The 21,130-nt window shown below is 37.3% G+C and overlaps 1 protein-coding gene across 2 annotated transcripts in view; it reads right to left on the bottom strand.

Annotated features, from left to right (window-relative positions):
- The window catches only part of STK4 (serine/threonine kinase 4), a 73,190-nt gene that overhangs the window by 7,132 nt on the left and 44,928 nt on the right, over positions 1-21,130 (bottom strand). The window lies entirely within an intron of this gene.

Here is a 21,130-nt window from a genome sequence, read left to right as displayed (position 1 = left end):
CTGTTGAGCGAACCTGTTTGAGAAAAAAGTGGTTTATAAAGCAAGCTGGAACTACAATCAATAATTCAATAATAACAATTCTACAAGGACTAAAAATGACACTGGGCATGTTTTAATTATCAAGGTTCTAAGTAAGTATCACATTTAAATCTGCTTTTGAAAATTTTCAATTATGTCCTGAGATGACTTCTGACATTAGAAATTACATTTGTTCCAATACTGGTAATGGCCCCAAGCATGATCATACATATTTATCTGCATGCCTGTGGCTGTCTTTCTAAAAACAGTTAAAAGCATTTCCCAAAACACAAGGATTCTTTGCCACAACAGCTACTGGAGGAAAAAGCCAGTGACTCTCAGCTCTTCACAGGCTCATAAGCTTCTCTCGATCCAAGCATTGTTTTGTTGCCAAGAGAGCAGCTGGGCCAGTTTTCTGTACAAATTTCACTCAACGGTTATTTACTTAACATTTGTTCTAAACACCACAGCAAATGGCATAACATAGCTGATCTTAACTGTTCTTGGAAAAGCTAAGAGACAGATTAATACCTGGATGGGATCAGGAAAAGCAATGGTCTAGCCTTGGAAATTAAATAAAACACTTCCAAAAGTGGTAATAGCAAATCCATACTGTTGTCAAGAAAACAACACTACTATATGGCACCAGGTGTGCAGCTTGATTCAAGACTTTACTATTTGTGAATATAATTTTCTCCAAATCTTTATCATATACTGCATAATTTGTTGTCCTGAAGCCACACTGAATGTAAACCAAAAGAAGCATGAAGCGTAAGTTTAGTTAACTAGTTAGGCTTGCTTTATTTATTGTACTGAAGATTGTAACTTCAATCTTAGCCTATATTCAAATATACAGTATTAGCTTGCAGACGTGGTAATTATCTTTGCAGGTAGTTCTTGACTTACGACCACAATTGATCCCAAAACTTCCATCGCTAAGTAAGGCAGTTGTTAACTAAGCTGCACCCCATTTTGCAACTTGTTTTGCCACAGTTGTTAAGCGAATTATTGCGGTTGTTAAGTGAATCATGCAGTCTTTAAGCAAATCTGGCTTCCCTCATTGACTCTGCCTTTCAGAACTCTGCTAGGAAGGTTACAAATGGTGATCACATAAGCCTAGGACAGTGCAACTGTCATTAGGAAATTCCACTTGCCAAGTGTCTGAATTGGGGATGCTGACCAGTGAACATGGGGATGCTGCAACAGTCATAAGTGTGAGAACTGGTCATAAATCACCTTTTTCAGAGCCGTTGTAACTTTGAACTTTGAATCAGTCACTAAACGAATGTCTGTAAATTGTGAACTACCTGTATCTGAAATAGTGAGTAGACATCAGCACTTTTGGGAAATACTGGGTTCATATTGTAGCCCACTGTGAGGAAATTTCATATGCTTGAGAAATGTAAAATCATTTTAATCCCAGATTTCTATAAATGAGTTATAAAGCTATCATTTGAACCTGTTCCATTTGGATTACCAAGTGTTTTATACACAGCCTAAAGCAATTAATACTGGAGTAATCTACTGTACATGGACAGATGATACTTTGTTTCCCTTCAAAAATAAAAAGAAAGCTGTACATAATATCCCACTAATTAACATTTTTAATTTTTCAAATTCAGGCACTGATTTTTTTTAAATGTAGATTCTACTCAGTCATTCCAGTGGTCATAGTAAGGGAGACTCTCAGGAAATGTCAAGTTTTATGACTGGATGGGAAATTAAAAAAACAAACAAAATGAAAGTGCAGCAATAAAAACCTTCCTAAAATACTATTAGAAAAACGCCAAAGCTAATTTCAACATATTTTACTTTTATATATGTACAGTATCAGCTTGATGGTTGCCTAAAGCTATCAATAAAAAATAATTCATTTTAGTGTAGTGCATCTAGGCCTGTAATAGTTAAATACTTTAAGCATTTGACTGAAGGAAGGTGGGTTTTTTTGTAGGATGAAAGAAGGGAACCAAATCTATATTACCAGGAAGAAAAGCTCCTAGTGGTTAGTGTATATACTCCTGCATGAGCCCATCCACATATAAGGTAACCTGCAAATATTTATGTAACACACTGCGAAAAATGCACTACCTGCAGATAAGCGAAATTTTCACAAATAGCTTATCTGTAGGTAATTCATGGATATCCATTTTTTACAATATTTTTATTAAAAATTCAACGATCAACTTGTGAAAGGGCTTATACTCGAATATAAATGGGATATATGGGTACCAAGTATATTACCATATACTTGTGAATGAACTAAGCCCTATTTTTGGGATGTGTATTTTGGCATCTAATATTTTTTGTTTATTTGTGAGTAAATGCAATGTCATAAATAAACAACTTCACATGGAAGATATTTCTTAGTTATGCTTAAACGTATTTATTAATGTTAAATTTGTGCAATCAATTATCGAGCCCTGTGAGTACTTATGTACTCATCTAAATTTAGATCAGTTTTAATAGGGATTTCTGAGGGCAAATAATTCTTTGCTTGTGTCCCAAAAGCAGAAAATATGAATCGGGAAGTTTTTTGAATTATCTAACTATCCTCTTTCATCAATACTAACAGCACAGTATGTTTGACGTTCTCTAAAATATAGTCAACAGATTATATTCTACAATTAGCAGCTGCAAAACTAAACTGGGATTTCTGACTGATTTCCTTTTCAGAGATGGGAACTGCCATACTAAGGGCACTAGCAACTAAAAATGAACTTATTTCAACTATTACTCAAGTTATAGCAATAGCACTTAGCATATAGACTTATATACCGCTTCACAGTGCTTTACAGCCCTCTCTAAACAGTTTACAGAATCGGCATATTGCCCCCAACAATCTGGGTCCTCATTTTACCGACCTCGGAAGGATGGAAGGCTGAGTCAACCTTGAGCCTGATGAGATTCGATCTGCCAAACTGCTGGCAGCCAATGATACGCAGAAGTAGCCTGCAGTACTGCACTCTAACCACTGCGCCACCGCAGCTCTGACCACAGTTGGATTTCTGTGTAAGCCAGTGCAGTCATAAAGCAAACCATCATGTGATCAGATCCAATTTTACAAACATTTTACCATGGTCATTAAATGAATCACCATGGACAATAAGTGATTCACCATGGATATTAAATGAATCCGGCCAAAGGTGGGCTTCACATAATTTAACAACTGGTTTGCTCCAGGACTGAAAATGTGAGTGCACGTGTGGCCTTCTGCATATGCACTTTGTTCACACATGCACTTGCATGCATGTGCGCGGCTTAAAAAGCGCAGCTAAATAGGACAGAATAGTGCCCGGGTGGCGGGCCACCCGCAGATCACAACTACTGACTGAATCTCACCCCTGAATCCAACTTCCCAATTGATTTGCATCACAATGCACAGAAGACAGGTCATGTCATTAACCAGGGATTCTACAATATTGACAAGTTTTAGGGATCAATATTCTACTAAGTAAACATTTTTAAAGCCTGTACTACACAATCATGAACAGGGCAGGATGTTTGAATCTTCTAGAAACAGCATCAGTACAGACCAAGCACAAAATAGCTGCCACATTTGAATATAGATATGACTTAATTTTAGTCTTTGGCAGAAATATGACTATTACTTAACATTTTATGCAGAGGTCTTCAAAGTTGGCAGCTTTAAGACTTGTGGACTCCAGCATAGCTGGCTGGAGAATTCTGGGACTTGAAGTACACAAGTCTTAAAGCTGCCAAGTTACAAGATCACAGCGGTTTCTGCTTCAATAATTTTAACTACAAGACTTTTGGAATCAATACATATAAGCTCCTTTTCAAATAAACCTCTTCTCTTCTAGCAGGGTACGTGCTATGGCAGTGATGGCTAACCTTTTTGCCATCGCGGGGGGGCGGGGGGGTCGCGCATGTGTGCCCACACCCATAATTCTATGTGCCCACCGGAAGCTGGCAAACAGGCCATTTCTGGCCTCCAGAGTGCCTCCAGGGGTGGTGGGGAAGGCCGTTTTCACCCTCCCCAGACTACTAGAAAGGCTCTGGAGCCTGAGGACAGCAAAAAACGGGCTTTCCCCACCACCCCCGAGGCCCTCTGGAGGCAGGAAACAGCCTGTTTCCCTACTTTTGGTGGGCCCAGAAGGCTTGAAAATCAGCTGGCTGGTGCGCATATGCACAACAGAGCTGAGCTTGCGTAGCCACTGATATGGTTCCACGTGCCACCATAGGTTTGCCATCATGGTGCTATGGTGTTAGGAAATTTTGGAAGCCGCAGTGCCAACACATTTTGATGCCACCAAGTCTGAGAAAGTTGATCAAGACTACATGCTCAGTTTAAGTATTGGCAAACGGGTTCAAAAACTTGGTCAGCAATTAATATGAACTCAATTCACATTCCAGGAAAAAAGACCAATCCTCAGCAACACTGAGCCAATTTTTACAGACATAGATGAGCAGATGCAGAAGTTTCTCTGTTTCTTCAATCATTGCGTTAGGTCTAACTGCTAAACAACTGCAAGTCATCATAAAGATACATTATCTCAGACTGTTTAAATTAAAACTGGTGTCACTAGAGACAAAGGGCTCTAAATAATAATGGATGAGATTAATTATCAGAATCCACTTCCATCGGATTTCATCCTTTACAGAGAAACTGCTTCAACTACTCTGATGAACTAAGTCAGGAGACAAGAGATGGAAGAAATAATTCTGGAATCTATTCTTGTAGGCCTCTTAGCAGTTGATAGTTACTTTCTTATTGTACACTACCCTGGTTTTTTTAAACATTGAAAAGAAATTTTCTGAAATGGCAAGATGTCACATTTTTTACAAAAGGCCAAATTAGATATTTTAGCCAACAGGATCAGGTCTTAAATATTTATGTGTATATATCCTAGTCATAGCACAAACTATGAAATAAGATGATGTGACCAGAAAGTATCAGAGACTGGAAACAATTGAAAAGGAACATCAAGTGCTATGTGGGAATTCCTGTAAATTTGCAACATGGAAAGTTATTAATATTTTAGAAGATCTAAAAAGTAAAAAATCTTAGCACAAGCATCTACTCTTAATGCAGCTTAATAATTTAGGCTTATTGGATGAGGAGATACTGTAACCAGCCACACGGAGTGCATTCATAACACTATGTACATTGCATTTTGGTTCAGGATATTAGAAAGTGGTGGGGAAAACTACTTTATTCTAAGCTGCAGTTCCCTTATCAAGGACTGGAAGACCTGAGACACTTTAATATATGTTAAAATTTGGCATGAAAAATATGGGAATCCATTTAACGTGTGAAAAGGTTGCCTAGAATATTTACTTTGGGTTAAGTAGCAGCTCTCTTTAGAAGACAAACAGCCACCTAATCAGTAATGTGGAGGCACATACCCGTAATTCTTTAGGCTCAACTAAGCATCTTGATTTTTAAACAAGGGAGGGACTCCAGATAGCCTGGGAAAAAGGAAAATAGTGTCTGCAGAATTCCTTATGATGGGTTATTTTGTTTTGCTACCAGGCAACTGAATTAGTGTTTCTTCATTCACAGGGGCCCAAGGGGAAAAATGTGCGTATTAAATATGAACATCTTTTCCCAGTCATATTTACTCAACCCACCAGAGAGAAGGCAGGGAATGCTATAGGTCCCCTCTCCTAAGGAGGTCCATCTAGCAAGATCAAGAAGAAGGATCTTCTCCACGGTGGCACCCTTCCTGTGGAACATCATTCCTGCAAAGATAAGATTGGTCCCCACTTTGACATTCTTTCGCATGGCCCTAAAAGTGTTGTGGTCCACCAGCAGCCTGCGAAGCTGGCAGCAGAGTCGGACAGTGAGGAGGCTGGGGAGGACAATGGGCCAGTCCTGGAGTCAGGGGAAGGCCCAGACGAGGGCTCTGCATCAGAGGCAGAGATGGGGCCAGTGCCATCTGGGAGCGATGCACGGACTCCGGAACCTCCAGAGACGGATAGCAGAGAGGCAGAGGAACAGGAGGATCCTGTTCCTATTGCATGCATGTGAAGAGCTGCTAGAAGGCAAGACCAGCTAAAGCAAAAAGGACGACTCGGGAGTAAGGCCAGGAGATGATTGGCCCTTCCCATAAGACTTAAAAGAGCAGCAAAGGCTCTTGGGCTCTTTGTAGAAAAGTAATGTTGCTACATTTGTTTCTTGTTGGCGTCTCTTGTTTCTGAACTTCGTGGGGCTTTGCCAAGAAAAGCCTTTGGCAGGATGCCAAAGAAGACAAAGGTTTGTGATAAGGTCGAAGGACTTTTTCTGAAGGACTTGTTTTGGAATTAATTTGGACTAAGCTGAGAATGAAGTAATTCTCAGCTGTTCTAATAAAATATGCTTGTTTAGGACTGATTGTGTCTGGTAATAACTACTTGGGTCTAGGTCACAAGAGAAAGCATGATTCTGCGGCTGCAGATCCCAGAATGATATGGGGCTCATCAAGTGGCTCAGCTGATTGTTGTTGTCAGGGCGATGGGGGGTTATTGTTTTTTGTACTGGGAGTTTATTGTTATAAGTCATCAGGAGTCACCAAGAGTGAATTGGGCAGCCATATAATTTTTCTTAAATAAATAAACATCACCAATTCACTAGTTCACCAATTTGTTGTGACCAGCACTCATTTCAACACTCATTTAAGTTCAATCACTCTGTTATTTTGATAAATATGATTTTGCCCTGATTTTTTAAAAATGGTTCAGGAAAAGAAGTTGGGAGTTTAAAGAACAGTAATCAGGCTCCATATACTCACAACAGTTCACTACCAGGTTTCAGCATTATTGTGATGATCTAACAGAATGTTAAATTGAATCCAGGTACACAAGTAAACTTGCTTTTAGGTCAAATTTAACATAGACTTTGAGAGCAACTTTGAGAGATCCCACTCATCAATAACTTCTCAAGACATATTCAATTTATAGGATATCAAATGTGATACTCCCAAAATGTAAGTAGTCCACTGCCTACTCCCAATTTTACGGAACAGATTTGCCTTGCTAATCCAGTTTTATGAGACACCGAAATACAGTGGCTTACTCCATTAAAAAATAGGGTAAACGGTATGGTTCATTTGAATTTTACGTAGCATGCTACATAACCATTGTTCCAAAACAGTGAGTGCATGAATTTGTACGCAACTATGTTGAGCTTATGAAAGGGAAATTCACTGCACTGGGGAAATTCAGACTTCTGATTGTAAATTGAACTGAAATCCTGCAGTGCTTCTGAAAAAGAAATATGATTTACTAAAATCAAGTCATAAAAAGAAAACAGAAAATTAATAGAATATTTATTCTCACTTGAACAGTTTGATGCTTCTGTTCTATTTGCTTTGACCAATTCTTCTGCACAGAAATGTAAGTATTAGAATCTGGATTAAAGAAATCATATGATTATGTAGTATTTTGGTTTACCCTCGTCTCAGCTGTTAATAGATTCTAATTGGCTACGGCTAATAACACAAGTAAAGCAATTATAATAAATAGCTTAATTTTGCATTAACAATAAATTACAATGATAAATAAATTGTCTAGTGTTGTCATTATTCAGTCAGTCCCAAAGAGCTGCGGCAGGATATGCATAATGGCCATGCTTTATTTCTTTATCAGGTATTGCCTCAGGAAAAGCAACAATGAGTTTTGAGCTCCTGTCTTTGTACCTTTTCATTCTCTAATGAAAAATAGATATCCTAATTTCATTCTTACAGGACTAGAAAGATTTTAAAGTGCATGATCTTATGACTCATTTCCTTTTCATTTGTAACATAGGGCCCAGACTTTTGATACCTAGGTGTTATTGCAATTCTAAGTGAATAGAATTTTCTATACTATATTTTTGTACACTATATGAATTAGATCAAGGCTAATGTTAATTGTTAGCATTCAAAGATATATTATAGGAATTTTGCCTGATCTGAACTACCTATTCATAACAACTTCACATTTACAAATTATTTAACTGATATCAAATTAAATGTCCCTGCTTAGATGTAAAAGTCTATGGAGATTCTTAGTCATCCAGGTCATGGTTGTCCCAAAGGTGTTTTTTTTTCAGGAGGCAACTGGACTGTCTGGTTTTTCTTTGAAGACGTTTCATCTCCCAACCATGAATCTTCTTCAGCTCAGAGTGAAATGTCTTCAAAGAAAAACAGAAAGTCCAGATGCCTCTTGAAAAAAGCACCTTTGGGTTAGATGTAAAAGAAAATAGTAATTTTAATACAAATGTTCGAAGGGAAAAAATGATGAAGAAATGCATGCAAATTCCACATTTTGGAAAATACGTCTTCAATTTGCTCATGCTAGAACAAATTTAATTTCTGCTAGCATTTTGATTTTGATACAAGCTTGCTTGGAAGGGAAGAAATGTCAGGGTGTCTCAACTGTCTTGTTTCACAAAAGCCAATTACAAGCATTTCATCTAATAAATCTTTAAAGGACATCAAAAGGCTTTGATAATTTAATCTAATAACACACAAAGGACGCTGTCTTTCTTCCATTAATCCTACCCTGTAATTGAATTAAAAAAGCAAAGGTCAGCATCTCAGGATCAACAAAAATGAAACACAGACCTTTGTTGCATAGCCATTTATTGTAGTTGAAGCATTAAAATACTTACAAATTGAGAAATTGTTGGCTGTTTCACGTGGGCATATTTTCTCCTCAAAATAAATACTTCATTTTCTGATTTTAGACAGCAAAGTAGTTAATACTTAATGAAGCAATAAATCAAATTACTAAGCTCCGAACTTCATGTACACGAACTTTTAATAACACAACCCTTCAAAAATTTCTGCCTTATTTGAAGAAAATATTCGTCAGAGAGTCCTTGAAGAAAATGTTTTTGCTTATGCTATGAATAATTACATGAATAATTAATAATATATATGAATAATTATAGAATAATTATATGAATAATAATTATTCTATTAATAATTCTATGAATACTATGAATTGTATTATTTTATTTATTTATTGTAGGTTTATATTGTATTTTTGTATACTGTTGTAAGCCATCAGGGGTCCAAAAGATGGACAAATATATACAAATTGGACAAATATATATCAGTAACATAAACAATATAGGCTTTGTGCATTTAAATTCCCTTTCTACAGACAATATTAATCTTTATTCTGCTATTGGGCAGTACTGATAGATATACATTATACAGATACTGAAATGCAAACTTTTAATAGGGAAGGGACATTCATAGGACACAGGATATTTAAGACACAGAAGACTTTGTAAGCTGCAAGAACTGATTCCATAGCATTCACAATTGATGAGAAATCAAATCTTGCAGTTTCAATTTACCGACACATTAACCATATCGAGCTTCTAAGAGCCTGAATCAATCCTCTGCAGGAAAAAAATATATCTGGCCCATGGGGATAGTTTCACTGAATTGGATTACATTAATACATTCTGAATTACGCATGAGTAATTACTTACAGCCGACAGTAAAAAGAAATCACAGGTAGCCTAGCTTTCAAACTTAGATTTAAGAAAATTTACTTTAATAAAATTTTATATAATGCACATATTTTAAAGATCTCACATTATTTCATATACTCCTTGTTGCAATACTTTTCTTGCAGTCATTCTTGAACTATATTAGAAGACAATTATTTGTAGCTCAGGGTTGAACTGGTTGTTTTCATGCAGACATTTCATTACTAAACAAGTTAATATCGTAACTTCTGCTAGCATTGATTATGTTACCTAGTTTGGTAATGAAATGTCTACAAGAAAACAACCAAGCTCAGAGAGCACCAAGGACCCCATGGAACTATATTAATTCACAAATTAGAAACTTGAAAGGCAGAAGAAGTGGGTATAAATACTTAGGAAAATCTACATACATACATTGGAATAAAGAAAAACAATCACACTCTTTTGCTCCTTTCACAAAGGAGCAAAAGAAGCTTTATAATAAACAGCTGCAGTATGATTGCATCCTTAACTATCCTACTTCTAATTTTATATAGTATTCTTCACTTCTAACCTGACATACTTTTGCTATTTAATTTAAACTAGAATATTAAAACCAGTTACATCGTTCACAGAAACCGGTTATTACCAAACAATCTTACCAGGATGAGGGATACATTTTATTTAGAAATAAAGTTGCCAAACTCTATAACTCTGGAGCAGGGGTCTCCAACCTTGGCAACTTTAAGCCTGGCGGATTTCAACTCCCAGGACTTGCAAGTCCACCAGGCTTAAAGTTGCCAAGGTTGGAGACCCCTGCTTTAGAGGGTGTACAGTAAAAATAACAAATACAGTTTAAAAAACCCAAATTCCTTAAGAAAAACTACCATTAAAAGATAATCAAACACATCAGATTGACTACCCATTCTAACCCAAAGCCTAGATTACATTTTCACAGGTCTTTTGAAGATGGCCAGGGTGGGGACTAGGTTTATCTGATAGAAGAATGGTGTTCCAAAAAATATGCCTCCTAGGTCTCATCAGGTGACTATCCTTTATGGATGAGATAAGGAGCATGTCAACAGCATACAGGTTGGGCAAAAACCATGGAAGACCAGTGGTCTTTAGAAAATCAGGCTTTATGCCATGGAGAGCTTTATAAGTAATAACCTACACCTTGAACTGCACTCAGAAGCTGAGCAATTCACAAAAGCCAAGTAGCTCATGGAGCAAAAGTGTCAACTGTATCTAACAACACTTGTCTATAATTACATATACCACAACATTTGGTACCAGCTGTGGCTTCTGACTGCTTTTCAAGGGAAGTCTCATATAGAGTACATTGTAATAATCCATGCATTCAGAAAATACTGACAACAAATATTGACAACAAGATTCTGGCAAGATTCTGTCTATTAGGTATAAGCAAAAAAATAATTCAGTTGATTGGATTTCACTGTGTTGTCTTTGGATTTGGGCCTGACAGTGATTGACCAGGAAAACTAATCTGGATTTTGGGTGGATAACCTGATAATCCATGTTGCTATCATATTGGGAATATTATAACATGCAACAATTGTTATAACAATTGTTATAACATGCAAAACACACTGAAGAGCAGGAAAAAAAATACTCTGGGGGAAAACTATAGTGATGTTTTTTCAGACATCAAAATTGCAATATTTCAGAATAAAGGGATGACAAAATAAAGATATATAAAATTAGGCAATGTGTGAAAGTAAACAGAAAAATGCTTCATCCTTTCTCAGGACCATTCCTAAAATCTTTTAATGAAAATGAATAATGCAAGATTTGGGCAATTTTGTGCCAGTAAACTTTCAAAAGGAGTTAACAAATATATACAGGCTGAGGCTATCAGTGATTACCAGTTACTATAGTGATATATTGCCTCCAGAATCAGAAATAATATACCTCTAACCATCATGTCGGCTGTTGGCCCCTAGGGGGAGAGCCTTCTCTGTGGGGGCACCTACGATTTGAAACGAGCTCCCCCTGGAGATACGTAGGATCCCGGATCTGCGCACCTTCCGCCGCGCGCTTAAGACTTTTCTATTTTATCAAGCTGGCCTGGACTAAATCTTCCCCCTTTTTAAATGTGGAAATTTTAAATTTTTAAATTTTAAATTCGTCTTATTTATAGGGGCATGGGTAAGGCGTTTTAAATTGGGGAGCCATTTTGGATTTAATTCTGTTTTAAACGTATTTTAATGTTTATATTGTATGTTTTTTAATTTTGGCTGTTCACCGTCCCGAGTCCTTCGGGAGAGGGGGAGGTATAAAAATCTAATAAATAAAATAAAATAAAATAAAATTTACTAGGAAGCACAAAAAATGGTATCCAGTTTTATTGTTTGCAGCCTAACATAAACATCTAGTTGGGCAATATGAAGAGAGAAAGTTGGTCAATTAGAACTTTAGTCTCACCCAGTTATCTTTTGTTTATATGTCATGTTGCATTCAACCTTACTTCAGCTTTACAAATATTCTGTAATTGATGGCAAAAAGTTGTACTCCGATTACATTAAAAAAAATTAGATCCTCAATCATGAAACACACTGAGTTGGTTTTGTCAATATTCTCATTCCAAACTATCTTGGAGCGCTTTTGTGAGAAATATAACTACCAAAGCCTGCTCTGACATGGCCATTAAACCAAGGAAGCGGGTGGCTGGATTCCTTTCATCCTTTTATATTAGTGATGGTCTTAAATGATTTACAAAGGAAGTAAGGAGCCATCTTTTGAAGCAAAATGTCCCTGCTTAGTGATTCATTGTAAGACATACAGCCAGAATGAGATCACATTTCTCAAGCTTGTAGAACACCTCAATGACACTGCTGCACAAATACAGTAGCTAATTGGGAGCTCGGTTCACCGAGGTCAAGAAAAGAGTCTATTTCAAAAGTAGATTGGCAAACATTCCAATCGAATCTTGTTAGTCAAACCTCTTTTGGTGGCTTTTGTAAGTGACATATTTTGTACCATTTCTTATTTTAAAAAATTTATTCCTTACCTTTTTTTAAATTTTATTATTTTTATACGTAGTTTAAGAGGGCAAACATAAAACTGAAGAATATAATCTCACTAAAATGAGAGCTTAAATTGAATCAGTTTAGCTATTCATACTAGATATAGGAAACCAAAACATTCTTAATATGATCTTCTGTTATAAACAATGTTCAAACACTAGGAGTCTTTATAGTAAGTTGGGTTGCAAACAGGGTGGATTTGATTTAAATCGAGTTGATTTAAATCACTAGTAAAAAGGCTTGATTTAAATCAACTCGATTTAAATCATAATTTTTAAAGAGCAACTGTCATCTCTGCTACTCCTTTGACCCATGTTGACTCACCGATAGTCCCCGTGTTGCAGAATATACAGCCTCATGCTACATAACTAAGCTCCATTTCATGCTGAATAAGCTAAATTATTTATGTATCTTAAATAGAAAACTATCTTACGATAGATTTTTACCCCAAAAGATTTTTATTAAAATAAATTCGATAAAAAACAAAAAAATCCGATTTAAATCAAAAAAATCTGATTTTTTTGATTTTTTTAAAAAAATCATTGATTTTTATCCACCCTGGTTGCAAACATAACAAAAAAAAAAACCTCAATGAAAAAAGATTATATTTTTGCAAACAGTATCAGTGTCTGCTTTCAAAACTCCAAAAAAGTATTAAGGAAGCACCCCATGGTCATATGATCACGATTTGGCACCTTCCTTGCCAGGCTTTCCACAAGCAAAGTTACTGTCAGCCCCACTTGGAACCACCTGTGCTGCACAGGATATTGTGTCGAGGGGTTGTTTGACACTCGACAGTTACGGAGAAGCTGGTAGGGAAACTCACAAGTCACTCTGTTAAGGCGGTTTGATGTTGCTGCGAGATCAATGCAGGGGAGTGGGGCTCCGCATCCCCACGCCAAATCCTTTTTGTTGGAGGGCCCCCCCAAAGTCACTCCGTAGGGGTGACACTCAAAGGAGGGGCACCCTGCAGGTCGCGGAGAGCAGCAGCTCTCCTGCTGGACCCAGGGTTTCTTCCCTCTTTTTTTTTTTTAAAAAAAATTGATTTATATGCCGCCCTTCTCCGGAGACTCAGGGCGGCTTACAATGCGTTAAGCAATAACCTTCATACTTTTGTATATTTATACAAAGTCAGCTTATTGCCCCCACAAACTGGGTCCTCAATTTACCTACCTTAGAAAGGATGGAAGGCTGAGTCAACCTTGAGCCTGGTGAGATTCGAACTTACAATAATTGCAGACAGCTGGTGTTAATCACAATGCTATCAGTCTGCTGAGCCACCAGGCCCTCTTTGCCAAAGACAAAGACGAGGCAGCCATTATGGCTGCCGTGAAGCAGGGGAAGCTGAAGAAACCAAGATTGTGCTGGAGTGGTGTGAGTGGACAGTGATGGGAGCTGGGTGAGGTGATTTTTAATTTTTGCTTAGGACTTGACCCTAAAAGAAAAGAAATCCAGGACAAGTCACTTTGTTAAGTGTCCCTGGCTTCCCTGTGCTCACACCAACCCACAATCTCCTTTGTCTGGTCTCCCTGTGCAGTATCACAAGCACAAACACAAGCCTGCTTCTCTTGCGCTCCCCACACTTATGCAGAGCCTGCACCTGTCCCCATCCCCATTCTCCTTACCTGGTGCCCCTGCTGCTTATATATGGTTATAACAGCAACCTGGATTGCTGAGACTGTTGCTGCTAAGCAATGGATCATTTGACTTGTGCTTTACGACTGCATTATTTAGTGCCAGCAATGCCTGTCCCAATTGCCATTGTAACCTGAGGACTACCCGTAAACCTTATATAATTATATGCTCGTTACAAAAAACTTTTTAAAAAGTAGACATTAATTCTAATTTTATGGAATCCATAAAATTATCCATTATCCATATTGTTTTCTTATAATCTTTTAATCACAATATCTTACCTTTCCAAGATATGCCAATGTTATGAAATGCTATGGCTTCTGACTTTGAAGGATCTTTTCAAATGTTACAAGCTCAAAACATATTCACATGTGTGGTCAGTTTTATTCTAAAGTTAGAACAACATACACCTTTTGGATCTTGGAACAAAATGTCATCGATCTGGAGAGTTCTAAATGCAGCAAATGAAGCAAAACTTGTTCATTATGAACACAGCGTTCAGCCCACATAAACAATTAAAGCAGGATCATTTACATCTGGGTGAAATCAATGTTATTAAACCATTTTCCTTGTTTAAAATATTAATTTATCACAAATAGAGATATTGTAAGGATTTCCCCTCACTTATTTGAAAAACTAAGTCTCTAAGTGTCTAGATTGCCTTGCAATCAGTCACAGGAAAAGACGAAGATAAAAAAAAATCTATCAGAGTCAGTAAAAAGTCCTGCTTCCCCTCCCTCCCCCCCGCCTCTCATGCAACCATTTCACGTAGGCTGAGATTCTCCCAAGATGCTATAATTTGTCTTAGTGGCAGTAGGAGACTTTCAAGACCCATTGCAGCACTGGAGAACATATGAGATGTAGAGGAAAGGAAAAATCTTTATAGCTTCATCTACTTCTTCAACACTGATTTCAATGGAAGGCCTTCCCCCAAACTAAACCTAGAACTAAGAAGAAATTTCCCAATAGTTAGAACAATTAATCAGTTGAACAATTTGCCTCTAGAAGTTGTGAATGTTCCAACACTGGAAACTTTAACAAGAGATTGGACAACCATTTGTTTGAAATGGTATAGAATTTCCTGCCTGAGCAGGGGGTTGGACTAGAAGACCCTAACCCTCCAAGGTCCCTTCTAACCCTGTTATTTTATTTTATTCTAAATGAAGTAAGGGAGAAAGAATTTTCTAAGAACTGGATATTGCCATTTTAAGTTATGCTATGTTCATCTGATAGTACTGAGTTTTTCTTTGGATTGTCATTTGATGTTTTACCCAGAGCTGACTGACTGGGGCTATAAAATAAAAATTATATAAATTGTGATTCCCTTGTGAATATGACCTCCTTGCAGTAATCAGATTTTAAAAATAAACTTGTTTGGCATCAAACTGTCCTCCAAATTTGATTGCCGTCAAGGAAGATTAGAAGGAGAAACATCAAGTTTTATTTAAAAAAAAAACAATTTGAGTGGTGTGTATAAAAAAAAAAAGCAAGATACGAAAGCATTGTAAGACAAAAAAAAAAAAACATCAGCACAAAAAAGTAATACATCATCAGGCAAGTTGGTCATTGTAAACCAGAACATATTTTCATTAATCAATAAACAGTAAATCATTTGGCTTCTTAAAAAGCCTCACTATCAATCATTTCCATAAATAATAATAGATGTTTCCTCTGTGCAACTGGTAAGACCATTTACATTCTTTGAGAGCTCTTCTGAAGCATTTAATATATCAAATCTTAGAAAGTGAAATATGCTTGAGGAAAATAAAAGACCTTCATTTCAGCCCTATTCTTTTGTAAAAGTTTTCTACAGAAAACACACTCTGCTTACTAAAGATTCAAAACCTGGCCTTTAGCATCTGACATAGTAGGACTAGGAAAAACTTTAGAGTTGCTGTTGGAGGAGAAACTAGTAGGGACACAAGAATTACTTAATGATCTAATATACAAATTTGTATAATTTAGCCTGGACGTTTACAACATATGTTAAAAACCTATAAAGATTCAAACACTATTCAATATTTTCTACAGCCAATCTATGGCCCTGGATTGATTAGATGTAATATTTGTTGTCTCAAATGCTAAAGCACTAAATTCTCTGCAGTGAGTTCCATGACTGGTCACCGGCCTTGATGCTACTGGCCTTTTGCAAAGCACTGAAGATCTGGATATATACCCCATGGCCTCAAAATTGGAAGTTAGATATCATGAGATGTTATTATTCTTTTAAATGACCAGGGCATTGAGATTGGTTTTTTTCATTGCTTATAATATGTTGTTAGCTGCCCAAAGCCACATTCGCTAGATGTAGGGACACTTAAACTGATTAAATAAATAAAAAATGGAATATGTAAATGTATATGTTATTGCAGATTCCTTCTGCTGACTGCCGGCTATCTGCAATGCGGCCGCGCGGGTGGCAACGGGAGCGATGTGGCGCTCCCATGTGACCCCCCTCCTGCGCGAGCTGCACTGGCTCCCAGTGGTCTTCCGGGTGCGCTTTAAGGTTTTGTTTACCACCTTTAGAGCGCTCCATGGCTCAGGACCAGGGTACTTACGAGACCGCCTTCTGCCACCAGTAGCCTCTCACCGACCAGTTTGCTCCCATAGAGAGGGGCTCCTCAGGGTGCCATCGGCCAAACAATGTCGACTGGCGGCCCCCAGGGGGAGAGCCTTCTCTGTGGGGGCACCTGCCATCTGGAATGAGCTCCCCCCAGAGATACGGAGGATCCAAGACTTACACATCTTCCGCCACACCCTAAAAACGTTTTTATTCCAACAGGCTGGTCTGGCCTAACTCTCCCTTTTAAATTGGGTTTTAAATTGGGTTTTAAATGTTTTTTAGATAAATGGGATGTTTTTAATTTTTTAAGCCTAAATTATTTAATCTGTTTTTTAATAGTTTTTAACTTTTGTATGTCTTTGTATTTTATTTTGGCTGTTCACCGCCCTGAGTCCTTCGGGAGTAGGGCGGTATACAAATATGATAATTAAATAAATAAATTTGGCAGTTCAAATCTCACCAGGCTGAAGGTTGACTCAACCTTCCATCCTTCCGAGATTGGAAAAATGAGGACCCAAATTGTTGGGGACAATATGCTGACTCTGTACACCGCTTAGAGAGCGCTGGTAAAGCACTGTAAAGTGCAATGGTGAAATCCAAATTTTTTTACTACTGGTTCTGTGGGCATGGCTTGGTGGGCTTGGTGTGGCTTGGTGGGCGTGGCAGGGGAAGGATACTGCCAAATCCCCATTCCCTCCCCACTCTTGGGGGAAGGATATTGCAAAATCTCCATTCCCAACCCACTCTGGGGCCAGCCAGAGGTGATATTTGCTAGTTCTCCGAATTACTCAAAATTTCCGCTACCGGTTCTCCAAACTGCTCAAAATTTCCACTACTGGTTCTCCAGAACCTGTCAAAACCTGCTGGATTTCATCCCTGGTAAAGTGGTATATAAGTCTAAGTGCTATTGCTATAGCACACATAGATTGCTTTCAATATTTTGTAAAACAAGAGCACGAATGACCTTTTTTTATATAACTGCTGTGCATTTAAAAACATCTACTGCACCTTAGCTCTAAAATGTTCAATGTAGCCAGCACTAGGACTACAAAAAGCTTTGGATTTGAAGTAATAGCTCTCTGAGCTTGACTAGATCAGAAAATTGATTCCATGGGAAGGCCAAAATTGCATTTGCTAGTTGCTAGTTTGCTTAGTCAGGAATGAGTCAACTCAAGTCTCTTCCTAACAATATCTCCTTTCCCTTGGGCTTCAAGAATGTCCCTGCCCTTGTTGCTTCTGTATATTGCCTTCAAGGCCATCTCTGTGGCTCTCTACACAGAAAGAAACATGTATTTCAGAGAAGGACACATGTCTCAACAATTCCTTAAAGGATCCTGTAGCAACTGTAGATGGCAGCCATTCAATCCAGAAGAAAGGATGCCTCTCCTAAAGCAGTAGCTGACAGATGCAATAGGGGTACCTCCCTGTAATCCAAAACCATATTTCTCCTTCAAATCTGAAGTGCTGCATTGCCACAGGAAACACCAGGCCAGTGCTGAAGTATTATATAATATTTATATATATTATATATATATTGTTGTTAAAGTTGTTAAGGCGAATTAAAAGTAATATGTAGCATTGAAGGTGTCTAGCATTTACAGCATTTATGTAAGCAGAAAATTCAGTTATAGGATGACATGCTAAAAGGATGTTTAGTATATCAAGGGGGGCGGGGTGTCTCTTTTGCTAAAAGGAGGTTTAGTATATGACAGGAAAAAAATGTCTTTGGATTCAGGACAGAGACCTGTTAATAAAAATACTTGAGTTTGCTAGTTGATGGCATCTAAGTGACTTTGCTGATTTTTTGGGTAGAAATCTCCAGGGAACCTCAGAGCTGAAAGTTACATTAGAAGTCAAAAAACGATTGTGGAAAAAAGGCTTAGATTAATGGCAAACATATCCTGTACTGTTGTCAAGAGAACTACATAAAAATGTCCAGAAGTTTAAATTGAATCAAAGGAAACTACTTTTTTTTAAAACATGAAATGTAATAAAAGAACACCCAGTAGTCTTTAATGTTTTTCAAGGGCTACAAATTTTCTAGAACTGAAGGTAGTTATTCTTAATGGTGTTTCCCAAACGTATTTTTGTCAGGTTACATTGAGGGAAATGAAATAAACAAAAATGTCATCTTTTATAACTACTTTATTAAACAGAACTTAAGGTAATAATAACTATAGTTTCCAAGTTCATGTACACATTTAAGCATGAATATTCATAGTGAATACCTTTTTCCATCACTATTTTGAGTAAACCTGTACTGAGTTTCACAATCCTTTTACATCTTTTTGACATCTCCCAATTTAGAAATGAATCTGAGTAGGCCAATCTTAAAGAGGTTTAAAGCAAATTAGAAATGCAATATAAAACTTTTCTGTGGTATAAAAATCTGAGCAGTTTAGGAAAGATGGGAAGGAAACACTTATCAACAAAACCTACTAAAGTAAAAGAATTTATTCAAACTGCAAGACTGTAGTAATTTAATAGCAAAGCTTGACTAGCATTATATTAAGTTGTGCAATTAGTGTCACTAATTGCATAACCTGATATAATGCTAGTCAAGCCTTGCTATTAAATTACTACAGCTTGCTATTAAATTACTACAAGTGCTCTTCATTACTGTAATCAGTAATTCTACACACAGAACTCTTCCACCCAACACTTATCACCTACAAATTTTCATGCTAAAGTTTTGCTGTATTTCTTTAGCTATTAGCTATAAAAAGTAAAGCTAAAGGTTTCCCTCCTATCAATCACGTCTGACTCTAGGCACAATGCTCAACTCTGTTTCTTGGCCAAGGGAACCAGTGTTGTCCAAAGACAATTTCTGTGGTCATGTGGCCAGCATGGCTATACGCCAAAGGCACACGGAATGCTGTTACCTTCCTACCGAAGTGGTATACATAATATAACAAGAACATGGCTACATCTTAAATAACAGATTTCTTTCAGTAACAATTTAGGTCAACCAGAATTCTGTTTTTAAAAGTTGAGCACTAAGTGGTGAATGACACCTCTAAGAAAAGCAGATGACTCTGAAAGAGATGCTTAAGACTTTTCATGCAAAACTTCTAAGTAAGATCCCTGGTCTGGAGGAGTAGATGAAAAGTTATCTGCCCAAGTGTTAATAAAAATTACAGTCTGAGCAACCAGAAATCTGGTTTGATATACAGAATAAATTTTGCAGTTCGTGAAAGAAATTTATCTACATAAAATCAAAAGGGTCAAAAGCATCACAATAATCTTATTCAGATTCTTAAGCACTTAGCTTGTCAACGCAGATCTAATTTCTTACACCAGCTTCTTACAATCTATCAAGGGTACACAAAATTAGGATGATTTTCCAAGCTCTGTCAATGTCAAAGTAATTATTTATTTATGGCACTCATACCTTCCTTTCAGCCACAAAGACTCCCAGAAAGGCTTACAAATCAATAAAAACAAGAGACAGTCCCTGACCTCAAGTTTACAATCTAAAAAGAATGGCCTGAGAAGGGAAAAAAAAAAAGAATGGGGAAGGAAACGGAAAGCAACTAAATCCAGACCCAGGAACTTTTGTGCTTAGCTCTTGTTACAACTATCTAAATTAGCTTTAAAAAGCCAAAGTGGTCAATCTTATGATCAGCTGAAAAAGAAGTGTCAAATATTTGTGGGCTGTCAATTGTGCTCCAGAACGCTTCCCTGTGCTGCAGTCTGATAGGAAAGGCTGCTAAACAATATTTAGGAGACAAATAAAGAGAACTGATGGTTGCTTTGGCCCACTTCTCTCTCTTTAGTATGGCTTGAAGGAATGATTTGGAGAAAGATTGTATTAAAAATGCTGCAAGAAACACTTGCTAAAAATCTACATCTCAATAACAAGATGATTACTATAGCTTCAGGTTCGTTTGCCTGAAGATTGTTTTAATCAAAACTAGTTAATAGAAGACAAATAACACTGTAACAGCCCAATCAAACCAAGTCAGTTAAATTTAGATCCTCTTATTTTTGCATCTTTTCAAAATGTATTATAGGATAGAGCAAGGGTGTCAAAACTCACGGTGTCACAGCAGTGTAAGGTGACATATTGGGACTTTTCCTCTTTGCTAAAGCGGGTGTGGCCAGTGCGTGACACATCTGGCCCGCAGGCCACGTGTTTGACAGCCCTGGGAAAGAGTCTAGAACGTGTCCCCTAAATATTCTACCGAGAGATCCCATAACAACAGTGGTCATAATAATGGTAGCCATTTAGCAACCAAATTGTTATACAGGTACTCCTTGACTTATAATCATTCAATTAGTGATCAAAGTTACAACAAAAAGTGATTTATGACTGTTTTTCACATGACTGATGCAGCATCCCCTTGGTCACATGATCAAAATTCAGATGCTTGGCAACTGGCATGTATTTATGATGGTTGCTGTGTCCCCAGGTCATGTGATCCCCTTTTGGAAACTTCTGACAAACAAAGTCAATGGGGA

This window comes from Pantherophis guttatus, chromosome 3 (assembly GCF_059756535.1).
Source record: "Pantherophis guttatus breed Tessera chromosome 3, ASM5975653v1, whole genome shotgun sequence".
Taxonomy (NCBI): Eukaryota; Metazoa; Chordata; class Lepidosauria; order Squamata; family Colubridae; genus Pantherophis; species Pantherophis guttatus.
Note: the sequence above shows the minus strand (reverse complement) of the source record. Positions and strands in the feature narration are given on the sequence as shown.